Consider the following 13,366-nt stretch of genomic DNA (forward strand, 5'->3'; position numbering starts at 1 on the left):
TTAATATGAAGCCGGCGTTACCTGATGAGCTTCCGAAGTTTTTTAAGAAGGGTATATCAGGTAATTATTCAACAATATTATTCAAAACGAGGACTGCGAACGGATCCAGGGGCGAAACAACATATCTTTGGACGAACGTACCAACATTCGTGTCTTAGGGCAAGACCGGAAGCTTGGATTCTACTTCTGATTAAATAAGAAAATCTTGTAAGTGCAGTGGCACAAATCGACATTTCAACCATAATTATACACATCATGAACAAACTGTATATTGAATACAAAAACAAAAAAGACAATTATTTTGATATTTGCAAATGAGAAGCCGAAGATACCAAAGGCACATTAAAACTCGCAATTCGAAGAAAACTGACAAAAGTCAAAAATGAAAAGATAAAAAAAGACAACAATAGTAACTTATGATAAAAAAAAAACATGTCTTTACTCTCAATCATATCATTTTACACTTGGTTTTCGGTCTCATTGTTATATAAATGTCAATAAAATATTTGCATATCCCATATTTGTTTTGCAATATTCTCAATATTTTGTATTTAAATGTATTTTGTCTTTCCTAGTAGTGACCGATGCCCAGTACGTTCATTTGTTAATATATCCGCCGTCTCAATCCAAAGTGTGATAAAAATTTTCAATAGCCAAAATCAGCAGCTAAAGAGGGGATCTATTATGATAACATTCCGCTTGGACATAACAAGCTGGGCAACTACATGAATGAGATAAGTAAGGCAGCCAATCCGTCAAGAGCAAGAGAGCATACCAACCATTCTTGTAGGGACACAAACGTCAATATTTTGGATGAGGCATAAATTCCCAGTCACTTGGCATAAAGGCTTCCTAAAAGACATGCAGTGGTAAAACATGTGAAATAAAACAAAAAGAGTAATGTCAGAGACATTGAGTGAAAAAACACTATGCAAAACATCTAAAGTTACAAGACCAACCACTTTGTCGTCAAATATTGACTATTGTGTGTCTTTCACAAACAAGTGTGACTGTGGAAACTGAAGCAATATCAACTGCCTCATTTGGCTCTTTTAATTTACAGCCATTTTCAGACTCCCAAACTCAAAACCTAATTAATGATATCATTCCTGAATTTGCAGATGATGATCATGATGATGGTATGGATGATTTATTGAAATCCCTTGAAATTCCAAGATGTATACCAAACCAGTCAAAATCAATTGATGCTGCTAGTATAAACAAGAAAGCCATGCCAGTTCCAGTATTCAATAACTGTTCAAATATTACTATTTATTACAACTTTTTTTCAAAAGAATTAAATGAAAAACTAAGTGTTTCAGAAATTTATTCAATGTTAAATTGTTTAGTCTACCTTGAACATTAATTAAATGTTTCATTTCTTTTTTAATTGTTGTTGGCAATACAAATACTATTGATGAAATACCTATTAAATTTCATGATATTATTAATGTTGGAATAAATAAATTGAATAATCATCATATATTTCCTTCAACATGGCCAAATTAATTATTACATCTTATAAGAATCTTCAAATACATTAAAATAATGTAAATGTGTACCAAAAAAATGATATAATTTATTCAGAAAAGAACAGATTTGGTGTACAAGTCAAATAGACAATAACTATACTACCTTCAAGATAAAATCATCAAAAATGCAGAATCTTATGCACTGACAATATCTGTGGATTAAAAATAGAACAATTGTAGCCTTTGTATGAGGTCGATACAGGATTTATCGACCGAAAGAAGTATATCCTTGCATCGACCTCATACAAAGGCTATAATTGTATAATATTTCTAAAGGTATGTTCGAATAACTAAAAGACTTTTCTATTTGTATAATGCTTTTTGTAAGAGAGAAACCGGTACAGTTTGGTCTTTGTAAAAATATTATGAATCAATTAGTAGCAAAAAATTGAATTGAAAATTAATAGATAAATTACAAATCAAAATAAGAAACAAATTAACAAACAAAAAAACATTATTTTTCACAAGGTTATACATTTTTTCAACTAATTGACATTCTTTATTACACACCACACCATCCATAGATGTTATGTGCAAAAAAGTAAATGTTTAGTCCATTTTACCGAAATTTGATAATCGCTTTCAAAATTTTACTATATGCCTGAACAGATCATGTGAATGCCGCTTTCCTGATTAATTGTATTTTTGTTTGTGGGCGATACATAATTGGTGTTAGCAGTCCTCACTAATTAAGAAAAAAAGGTAAAAAGATAATTAATATCAATTTAGAAATAAGGACAAAAAAAATACGGCAGTGAGATAACGACATATTGTTTCGATAAAGAATAGAGAATGAATAGGAGGAATGTGTCAGAGAGACAATAACCCTACAGAAGAGCAGAAAAAAGCTAACGGCCACCAATTGGTCTTCAACGCAGCGTGAAAATTCCGCACCCAGAGGCGGGCTTCACCTTGACATAACAATAATGTATACTGGTTCAGCGAATGGACGCCACAATAAACTCCGAAATTTACAAATGAACCAAAATTTTACCAAAACCACACAAGACTAACAAAGGCTAGAGGTTCCTGACTTGGGACAGGGGCAAAAATGCGGGCGGGGTTAAACACGTTTTGTGAGTTCTCATCCAATCCCTATACCTCTAGCCATTGTGGAATAAACAAACACACAGTATGTCCCCCTCCAAAATTTTTGTTAACTGACATTTAAAATTGCACATACTCCTAACAAATTAGTGGTCGGTGCATAATCTTGAATTCAGGAATACTGTTCTTCAACCAAGCATGGGTTTTTATCAAGACAAATTCTAGAAAATGAGGGTTCAGAAAAAAAGCTTTACGGCTAAATGTATGATTGTTACTTGTACATGTTGTAAACTGTTCATTACTTTGCAAGACCATTCCTGCAGCATCTGCATACGAAGTATATATCTCTAAGTTGATAAAATACTTGATAGCTTGTTTTCCGAATCATGATTTCCTTGATAGAAGGGTTTCGCTTTCAAGAAAGTTATTGCACGACGGGTTCCGAGTGGTAAAGTTGAAGTCATCCCTTTGAAATTTTCACAGACGCCATAACGAGTTTGTTGACCGTTATGCAATGTCTGAGTCACAGATGAACACACATATTTTCCGTAAATAATTGTCGTTATCACAAATCCATCCTCTTTTCCTTGATTGTGAAATCGTGGAGAAAGACTTGTGATCGGATTTATACTTGCATGAGCATTACAACAGAAACCAAATTTAAAATTAGAACTGCTTTCTCTTTGGGAGCACCTGAGTGCATCTCTGTTTTCAGTTGGGTTCGTGTTGCTCAGTGTTTAGTTTCCTATGAAGTGTTTTGTATATTTGATTATATTTTCTTCCTTTTTTCCTCGGGTTGTCAGTTTTACATCTAAAGAGTTTTCCATTTGAATCTCCGAAAAGCTGTACATATGTAAGTAACTGTTTGTTTAAAAACTTTCCGCTGAAAATTTGTTCTATTATCATTCGATAACAGATGTTTTTGTGGTTGCCCGATACTCGTCAACCAGTTTTTGGTTTATGTCATTACGTTAAGCGATTCACAAAATGTATCACTGTACTTTTACTGTTCATGAGCAACACGTCGGGTGCTTCTAGTTGATCAATCATATGTTGCCCTTTCGCAACACCTTTGTTCCATTCTAGGTTTCGTTTAGTGGGGTTCAAGATATTTTTGTAAGGTTTTATTTTCCTACATGTATGTGTGTGTTAAATTTTTTTCAAAATTCGAATCAACACTTTATAAATTTGAATCATAGGAAGAGCTTTTCTTGGTATACGTTTATCAGGTTTATCTTGAAATTGTCGTATGTTTTCTATGTCATGAACATTTCGTATTGTCATTTCGTATCGTCATTTCGTATCGTCATTTCACTTTCGGTCGTGGAAACTTTAAATGTACCGATTGTTTATGAATATGGTAATATCTTATGGTTAGACAAATGACAAATCTACAAAACTTTTATTGCAGGAAAGCTTTTTTCCGACGTCGACGTATCAAATAGTTTGAAAATCACTATGACTGACACTAGCAACAAAATGACTGTTATCGCTTTTGATTTTTGATAAGGCTCGTTTTGCTAAATCTTAAGTTGTCAGTGTGGTGATTTACAAAATTGAATTTGCTCTTTCAAATATTTTGTCTGAAATTTAGTCAATAAATGTTATATCTGGAAATTTACAATTGGGAACGTTATGTTTGTAAAAAGCCTAATTGGCCGAGTGGTTTAACCAAGCATGTGTTCAAATTCTGGTGATAGAGAGTCAAAAACCTGCTATCAAAAATATGCCTAAATGAAATTTTAAAGCATATTTTAAGACTTAATATTAAAGAAAGAATATTTCATTTGTAATTTTAACCATGTGAATCCCTCAGTTGTCAAATATAAGTCTCATTGCCAATCATACCACATATTCTTGTTTTATATATAAGATAAAAATATAGTTATGTGACTAAATGATGAGTATTATAAACCCATAATGGCTGATACAAAATTCTGATCTGCAAGGTATGCCATCTAGGAGGACATGCAACCATACATCATGTATTATGATATAACCCTGGATAAAACCGACGAAACATCATCGGACTAACAAAAACTATATGTAGCATAGTTGGCCTAGTGGTTTAGTGTTTTGTAGACAGCAAATGTCACGATGTTACAAGATCTTATAAGATGAATAGTTCAAGTCACAGAGAGCGAGTCCAAAAATTTGCTGCCGAAAATTTGCATGCATCTAAAATCGTTGGGCTAAATTTCAGATGAAGTTAATATACTTGATGATGTAAACCTGTATATTCAATGGTTATCCGATGGCAAATACGTGTCGCACAGTTGTCGCAAAAAGCTTTTTATATATCTGTATATGATTACACAAATACGCGTTAACTATGACAGACGGTTTAAATTTTGTCGAAAATCATATCTTATAAAATTCTCAAAACAATAGCCCAGACAAAATTATAATGTAAAATGTGTTGTTTTTTTTGTTTTTTTTTAATTCTAATAAATTTTATTTTAATTATCAGTCTCACTTGGTGCTGACAGTCTCATTTGGTGCTGAAAAAGAAATATTAAATAAGTAATATCAAGAAAAAAACATTGTTCTTCTAGATTATAGGGCTCTATAATTGTTGCTTAAGGTCCAATTAAATCGAATAAATAATAAATATAACAGTATCAACTTTAAACAAAGAAGTTCTCATTGAATTTAAGTTTGCTTAAATCTGGAAAAAAGTTCTTAAACATGCATAGCGCCAGGCATAATCGTCATAAAGAGTCATCACCTCAGAGGAACCCCTTGTTTCAAAATTTCAAACCCTTTGTTCGTGTACTCCTCATAATACATCTAGTTTTCGTTCGAAACAAATCTTAAATATTAATGTCATTAAATACTTATGTATTTGGAATGTTATATTCCTTTCGGTAAACACAAGAATTTGTGTTGATTTTCTGCTATACTTGTTTCTTTGTAAGGAAGATTTATGATAAAACCCATGATTATGTTCCTTGTATGGTTCTGTTTAACCCCGCCGCATTTGTGTGCCTGTCCCAAGTCAGGAGCCCCTGGCCTTTGTTAGTCTTGTATGCTTTTTTTTAATTTTAGTTCATTAATGTGTTTTGGAGTTTAGTGTGACGTCCATTTTCACTGAAATAGTACAATTTTTGTTGAAGGGGCCAGCTGAAGCCCGCCTCCGGGTGCGGGATTTTCTCGCTATGTTGAAGACCCATTAGTTGCCTTGGGCAGTTTTTTGTTCTTTGGTCGGGTTGTTGTCTCTTTGACACATTCCCCACTTCCATTCTCAGTTTTAATAACAAATAATAGCTCATTCTGTCAAAATGATTTGAATTGAAGTGATAAATGAGAAAACAGTCTGTTGAATCTAGTTTACTTACCCTTCCGGAGCACCTGAGAACCCCTAGTTTTTGGTGAGGTTCGTGTTGCTCAGTTTTTGGTTTTTTTTCTACGTTGTGTTTTGTGTACTGTTGTTTTTATGTTGTTAATTGTTTTGTTTTTCTTTTTAGCCATGGCGTTATCAGTTTATTTTCGACTTATGAGTTTGAATGTCGCTTTTGGTATCTTTCGCCTCTCTTTTAAAAAAAACAAATTTTACTAGCATTAACCATGTTTACATTATTAACGTACCATTATTAAGCATTTGACATTAATGATAATTTCACAGTATTCCAGCATTGAATATGAGCAGCAAAAACAGAAGAAAAAAAATCAAAACAAACCAAAACATGGACGTCTTTGTATACGACATTTTGACGCGAATTATATTTTTAGTCGTTTTTTTTTTTAAATAAATTATATTAAAGAGAAACTTCATCGAATGAGACATTTTCTACAGGTTTCACAGTTTGGATTTCGTTTCTTACAAAAAGTTGATGGACATTAGAGAAAATCAGAATATAAAAAAACCTGATACCCGACATATTCAGTAAATTGTATTATCTGGAGGATACTATAAATATTGAATCATTCCAATTGTGAAACTCAAGGGTTCCAAAAAGTGGCAACATCTAACCGATTCTGACTAATATATACATTAGATTGATCTTACCTTCCGATGTGAGTTGATATTGACCAAATATTTGTTTTAGGCGTGCACCTTAATTTTTAATTTTGATTTCTGTTTGAGACTTTTCGATATCTGAAATCGATGATTTGTCCATACATGTATCCTTTACCACAATTCTAAAAATATTAACTCTGTAAAATTCATATCTACCTTTGTCTGATACATGTTAAGGTGTTATACATGGACATGAACCACGGCAACCATAATCTTGACGACTGTAATAAAAAGTATAAAATGTCCCTTTAACGTCTGTCATGGACTATTTTCAGGAAGATCATTCAATTCTTAAAAGTAACAGGTACTTAGCTGATCAATCTTACGGCTTTTCCTTAAATTTACGAGCAAAAAGAGCAAGTAAAACTGCATATATATATATATATATACATATATATATATATATGTATATAGCAAAAATGTTAACAGTATTTTCCGAAGTAAAGGAAATTCGGTGTCCTTCAGATAGTAGTACAAATGTAGAGGATGCATGTAAATATCGGAAAAGCCATTTTATAGTATGATTTTCTTAAAAAGTTCTTGATATTGCAACTAAATTTTCCGTTTTATTAATTTAACTTAACTTTTACAAGTATTTATACGTGTCATCGAATTCGTTTATGATGTGAAACATATTTAAATGAATTTATGATTCCAAAAACATTCAGAAATGAGACATTTCAATGCACACTGTATATACAAAGCCATGTTAACACTTGCCTTTTAGGCGCTTATTCAAAGTGTGCGGAAAAATATCTGTTTTAAAACATAATCTGCTTCGATAATCACCTTCCAATATTTATTTGTAAACCGGAACAATCTTTATTAAAAATTTGTTGGACAGGTTTTTAAGAAATGATTTTTCTACATATATTTAAAAATGTGTTTTTCTGTTTACAGGATTTCTATTTGCTAATCTCGGGAAATAAAATGTCATATTTAGTTCCTCGGGCTAAAATAGCATGCAAAATATCAACTTCGTACTTTATTTGTCTTTTCTAACTTTTTTTTTCTGGCGTCGCTGACGAGTCTTTTGTTGTCTGCCGTACAAAGTGTTAATCATATTATCTATAATGAGCTTTTTATATCTAGCTAAACCTCACACTTGTATGACAGCTGTTTATAGTTATATTGACATAATTGGTTAATGTTGCAATAAATGGGATCCAGCATCTAAAACTGTTTTAAAAGTGTGGTATCTATAATTTGTTCATTGGTTATACTTTTTGTTCACTACGATCATGTCAGCTCCTCAACATTTGTATTTGGTTTGGATTTCAAACAATTGTGTGAGTATCATTAAAGAGCCATTATTTCTTTAAATGCGCTTCAAGTGCAGTAAAAATTATCCCGTGTTATGATATTGTAATTGCTGATTCGAGATACCTCTGCTGTTTATATGTGATACCCGGAGCGTATCACTATTCCGGTAGTTTATTGCTGCGATACTTGTAAGTAAATACGGATATTGATTAATGAAATATGCAGTGGTGAAACTACTGAAATTATTTGAATTATTGAATGTATCCATTATTAATAGCTCTGATGCATCGTCTGTGTTTGGCTTTACATTTATTACTTTGGATTTAAAAAAAAGTATCTAGGATAGTTCTCTTACACATCCAATTCATTGTTTGATATTCATAAGTTGGGTTTTAAATTTGCCAGTTCACCATATCGCTTTGCATATTCTTTTAGCCTATAAATAACAGTTTAAGGGAGACAGTATCAATGAAATTTTACTTTAATTTAATGTAAATATATAAGATTTGATTCAAACATAATGAATCAATTGTTCGTTTTGTAGAATATACTTACTAGCATCGCATTAAACATTCATTTTCAAAAGTTACACCATAGCTTGAACAAACTGGTTCATATCTCCGATTACAAGGACAATTAGGACATTGAGAAATCACATTATCTAAAAATGAAAACTATAACTATTAGAATTCTCCTAAAAATCACAAAGGTTTTTCCTCTCCAGTAAATAATTGAGCATTTCAATTTGAACATGAACAGTTACATTTGGTTAACATATGTCAAATTAGAGTTATTTGTTACAAGGCTTTTAGTCTATCACCACTAAAAAGAATTTTAATCATCTCGGAACTAAATAAAAAAAGGTTCCAGTAAGATGGACATATCTTTGTCAACCTGTAGGCTGTTAAGAGGCATTTTTACGTTCAATGAAGGTTGAACTATTGCAAATTAAGTTTACATTGCAAAAATATATCTAATAAAACTCAGATTGCAACGTTTTCTTCGGACAGAAAAATTCCCCATTGAATCAATTGATTTAGTATTTACGTATTCGAAAGATAAACAACCTTATCTCACTTGTATAAATAAGTAGGCCATAACTAATCTTAAAGGCATATATTTTAGAATCATTGTCACAGATGTTAATAATAGAGATATTTCGGATAAAAATACTTATTTCGATGTACCTCGTCTATTTCATATGTGCAGTTAGGATCGTCTGAGTCTTGGTTAGTTGAGCACAAATAAACGGACTCAAACATTTTCAAAAGACGAAAATATTTAGATTATAGTCTTTTCGTTATACTTAATTTGCTTTATTGTGAGAATAATATAATATTTCTAGATTTGTTAATACCACACTGTCTTTATAGTATGTAGTTTACTGATCAGTTTGGAATTTGTTCACTTGATTTGTAATAAGTGTTTAATATAAGACAAAAGGTTGTCATATAATTGAATCGATAAAAACTATACTTGGTATATTTGAGAGAAAATAAAACATGTTTGCTATAAACTTAAACAGAATATTAGATAACTACATAATAAATGGATGGTACAAGCTGATGAAGGGTACAATAAAATGCCTTCCTTGAATTCTGAGACTCCTGATCAAGTATCAATATTTTGTTAACGAAATACTATCTTGATAGTTCAGTGTTATTACGTGCACTATTTGTTAGGAATATAACCATTCATAAATTTGCTGCGTTTTGTTAAAGTTAAACATATCTACATGTCACACTATTTATAAATCTTGAAAATAACAAAAGAAATATCAGAATATTTGGAGGAACACATTCTGAACTAAAATTGCAAAAGGCTGCGAGAATTAACTTCTTGAAATTTCGAACAAAATGACTTGAAACATATGTTGTGCATAATGATCATTTGTTTTGTTTTATCAACTACTGTGTTGTTACTGCTGCTTTTCCTGTCTCCAAGTGTGCTATTCGTCAGAAAGTCCGTCCTTCCAGATTTTCATGCTATAAATAATACTAATTGTGTGTGACGTTCTAGTTAATTGCATAATGTTCTGTAACCAACGTTGCTCGTCCTTTATACAAAGTTCATAGACTGACAAACTAGACCTTAAAATTGTTAATTGAACACGATACTGGTGCAAGAACTGAATCTAGCATGAAGTTACTCATTAGTTAATACCTGTGGCTATGACAAGAAATACCAGCATCATCAATACGAACTTCATTTTATCTTTCTATGGCCACTTCAGTACAACTGAACTTCCTACAATAGTGTAAAATAGTGTAAAATATAATGCTTAAAGCCATATATGACAAGTAAAGTAAATATAAATGATGCTGCTGATAATGATGTTTATCCGATTGTGAAAATCCTAAATAGGCTTTAGCGTTTCAACACATGTATGCCTGTTTAATCTTTGGAAGTATTTTGTTAGAAAATTTAGAATGTGTTTTTACAAACTTGGGAAACAAGAAGAAAAGCGATGCGAGTACAATTAAAGTTTATAGTTTTTATACATACATATATCGTTTTAATCCTATAATCTACATATTATGGTCTAAAATTGCGGTTTTCATTTCGCAGCTTTAGTCGTTTGATATATTTGATAGAACAAACACTGTTTGAATATGAATGACGAAAAGAGAAATAAGATGTAAACAATTTGTTTTTAATTTTATTTCAGGAGCCACGATTCAAAATTTGTGTATCGCAAATATTGCAAACTTGAATTATACACCTTTATACATTACCGATCGCATGGTACCTCAAAGATTAAAGGATAAACATATGGTTCTGGTCTAGATTACAATCTATTCGATTTATTAATGTTGATGGGATACCGTATTTCGTGAAATTCATGGGTATAGGTAAGGCACAAATTTCACTGCTCAGCTAAGTACACGAAATCAAGTATCCACAAATATGATTTTTTTCTCTATCCAAGAAAACTGATACCCACGAAAATGAATAATAATAATTATTAATAATAGAATAATATTAAATATTGAAAATCGTTATATTGACTAAAAATACGATAACTAATGCCAAAATGCGGACAAAATAAAATGATATAAATAATATTAGAGGTTGCAGCACAACTTCTCGGTTTACTTAATTTTAAAGCACTTAACGATTCCTTTATTTCATACAATTAAAGTCATATAACAAGATTCAAATTGACAAATAGCAAAACGTTTGATTTGCGTTATTAATTATGTAGTAGAGATATATTTAAACTTCAAAGATAAAAGATAAACGTGTTTAAATTTCCCAAGACTGCGCTTGAAATTTATTGATCTAATTATATTGTTTAAGCTTATTTTCAAAGCATTTCACATGTTTTTATAACTTTGTTTTCTTGATTGAAATTAAAATAAATTCTTTCGTAGGTTTATTTGTTTCGAAATGAGTTTTAAAAATACACAATTAAAAAAAAATAGAAATAAAAGAAAACCAACTACAGCCATAACAACAGAAATAGAAATATTCATCAATTTTAACGCCAATAACAAAATGTATGTACCGTCTTTTGATATCAAATAACTATCTAATCACACTGTTAAGTTAATTGTTAATTTGTTCTCGTCCTGAAGATGCACAATATAATTGGTACTTGTCATTTGACAGACAGTTATCAAGTAATCTAGCAAAATAGAACCTCGCTCTTTTTCTCCTTAAACATGTTAAAGCTTGAAATGAAACCCGTTAATTTACATCCGAAGAAAAAAAAGTTTTATCGTTTAAGGAATGTATATATCACCCTCATTTTCAAATATTTCAAATTTTAAACGTGTCCAGGACATCAAATGATAATTTTTAACGAAAATCATAGCTGAAGGCGTTGTTTAAAAAAAAAACTGCCCGACGTCGTACCAAGCAAACAGTAGTTAGCAGTCATGTTATCATATTGCAATGTTAAATCATATAGACAGGTGGCATCTTTTATAAGAAACCTAAATAACTTATTGTGATATGAATAATAGAAACTTAAATAACTTATTGTGACATGAATAATGTTTTGTATATATTATTAACTGTTTATTGTATTATTATTTAAGTTTATTATTTTATATTTACCTCATGTTACACATATATGTGTTTGAGCGTTACTTTATAATAAAATCTTGAAATTTTGAAAGACTTTTTACTTTCGTTTACAACCTTGATGTTTATTCAATCAGACAGGTTAATTATACTATAGATGTTTTTAAAATATTCTTCAATATAAGCTTTGTTTTGCCTACACGCAGCATTGATATCTATTTAAAATAAAACCGCTTCAGTATAAAGAAATTAAAAAATAATCGACTTTAACACGCCAAAACAGGAACGTATAGTTTCTTAATACTCTAATGAAGTGGAATGAACAGGGAATAAACAGATGACTACTTATCGATATTATGTATACAACGTTTAACAATTATACTTTACTTTACTTTCATCACACGTATTACCAAGTGTATGAGCTCTCTAAAATTCTGTTCGTGTGCTATGGATTCGCCGTCATTAACTTCTATTAACTATTAATCATAGATACAGACTTACCTTCAACGATTTACGATGAAATCAACTGATCAACAAAACAACATCACCTTATATATATATAACAAATGTACGATGATAAATCAAGGATAACATATTGCCTAAGAAACTTTTTTAACTTTTTGTTTGCAAAAAAGAAACATGTCATGGATTCAAGGTGATATTTTATCAAGAATTCGTGGAAACTTGCTTGTATACCTTGTTTACGATTCCGGGAATTGTCAATGTTTTTTTTTTATAGCAATAACGAGATAATCGAGTTGAAAGCTTCGAATTTAGGGTATATATGCGAGAGGCATCTGAAATAATAATATTAATAACAATACTAATAATAACAATTAGAGAATTATATATATAATGATAATGATAATGGTTATAATTATAATACTTACAATAGCAATAATTATGGAATAACTAATCGAAACGAAGAATTCTAACATTTTGTACGAGTGACCGAACAATACCCTAATTCACAAATACGCGTAGTGCATGTGTTGTTTGGTCACGAGATGAATATTTTTCTATTACTTATTCTTTTTATTACATTGATCATGGGAATTTTGATGGAAATAAAGTAAAATAAACAACTAACTATATTCTTTTTAACGCATTTTTAATTAGTTTTGATGTAACGTCATCGACAATTTCTTGACAACAGCAATTGTTGCATGACGTCAGGGCATTTATTTGATATCTGAAATTATCGGTTTTTATTTAACTAGGAAATCACGGTATTCCGTTGCTACCATTGTGATAATAATAGATAAATAAATGAATAACTGAAGCACGGTCAGGGACTGTTATGACTGACCTCTAAACATAATACTTTGCGGACTCCGGTAGAGTTATTGAATGTTTCTATTTATCATTTTAGTACTCAGTTCAATGTAAAGATAGTCTTGAACGAATTTTAAAAACTTACTCATGACGTTTTATTAAACGGAACTTTTGACTTGTTCTTCAATGTTGAATTTCT

The 13,366-nt window shown here is 30.9% G+C and overlaps 1 long non-coding RNA gene across 2 annotated transcripts in view; it reads right to left on the reverse strand.

Moving 5' to 3' along the window:
* The window catches only part of LOC127702558 (uncharacterized), a 116,901-nt gene extending 104,451 nt beyond the window's left edge, over positions 1 to 12,450 (reverse strand). Inside the window, exons 1-5 of one of the 2 annotated variants that reach the window (XR_007982488.1) lie at positions 12,394 to 12,450; positions 10,027 to 10,110; positions 8,419 to 8,524; positions 6,757 to 6,821; positions 4,999 to 5,080 (exon numbers count right to left, since the gene is read on the reverse strand). This is a non-coding gene — a long non-coding RNA (uncharacterized LOC127702558). Of the gene's footprint in view, positions 1 to 4,998; positions 5,081 to 6,756; positions 6,822 to 8,418; positions 8,525 to 10,026; positions 10,111 to 12,393 lie in introns of those variants that run through there. The other variant, XR_007982489.1, reaches the window with a different exon arrangement.
* Positions 12,451 to 13,366: the final 916 nt, after the last annotated feature.

This window comes from Mytilus californianus, unplaced genomic scaffold (genome assembly GCF_021869535.1).
Source record: "Mytilus californianus isolate M0D057914Y unplaced genomic scaffold, xbMytCali1.0.p SCAF_5, whole genome shotgun sequence".
In the NCBI taxonomy this organism is placed as follows: Eukaryota; Metazoa; Mollusca; class Bivalvia; order Mytilida; family Mytilidae; genus Mytilus; species Mytilus californianus.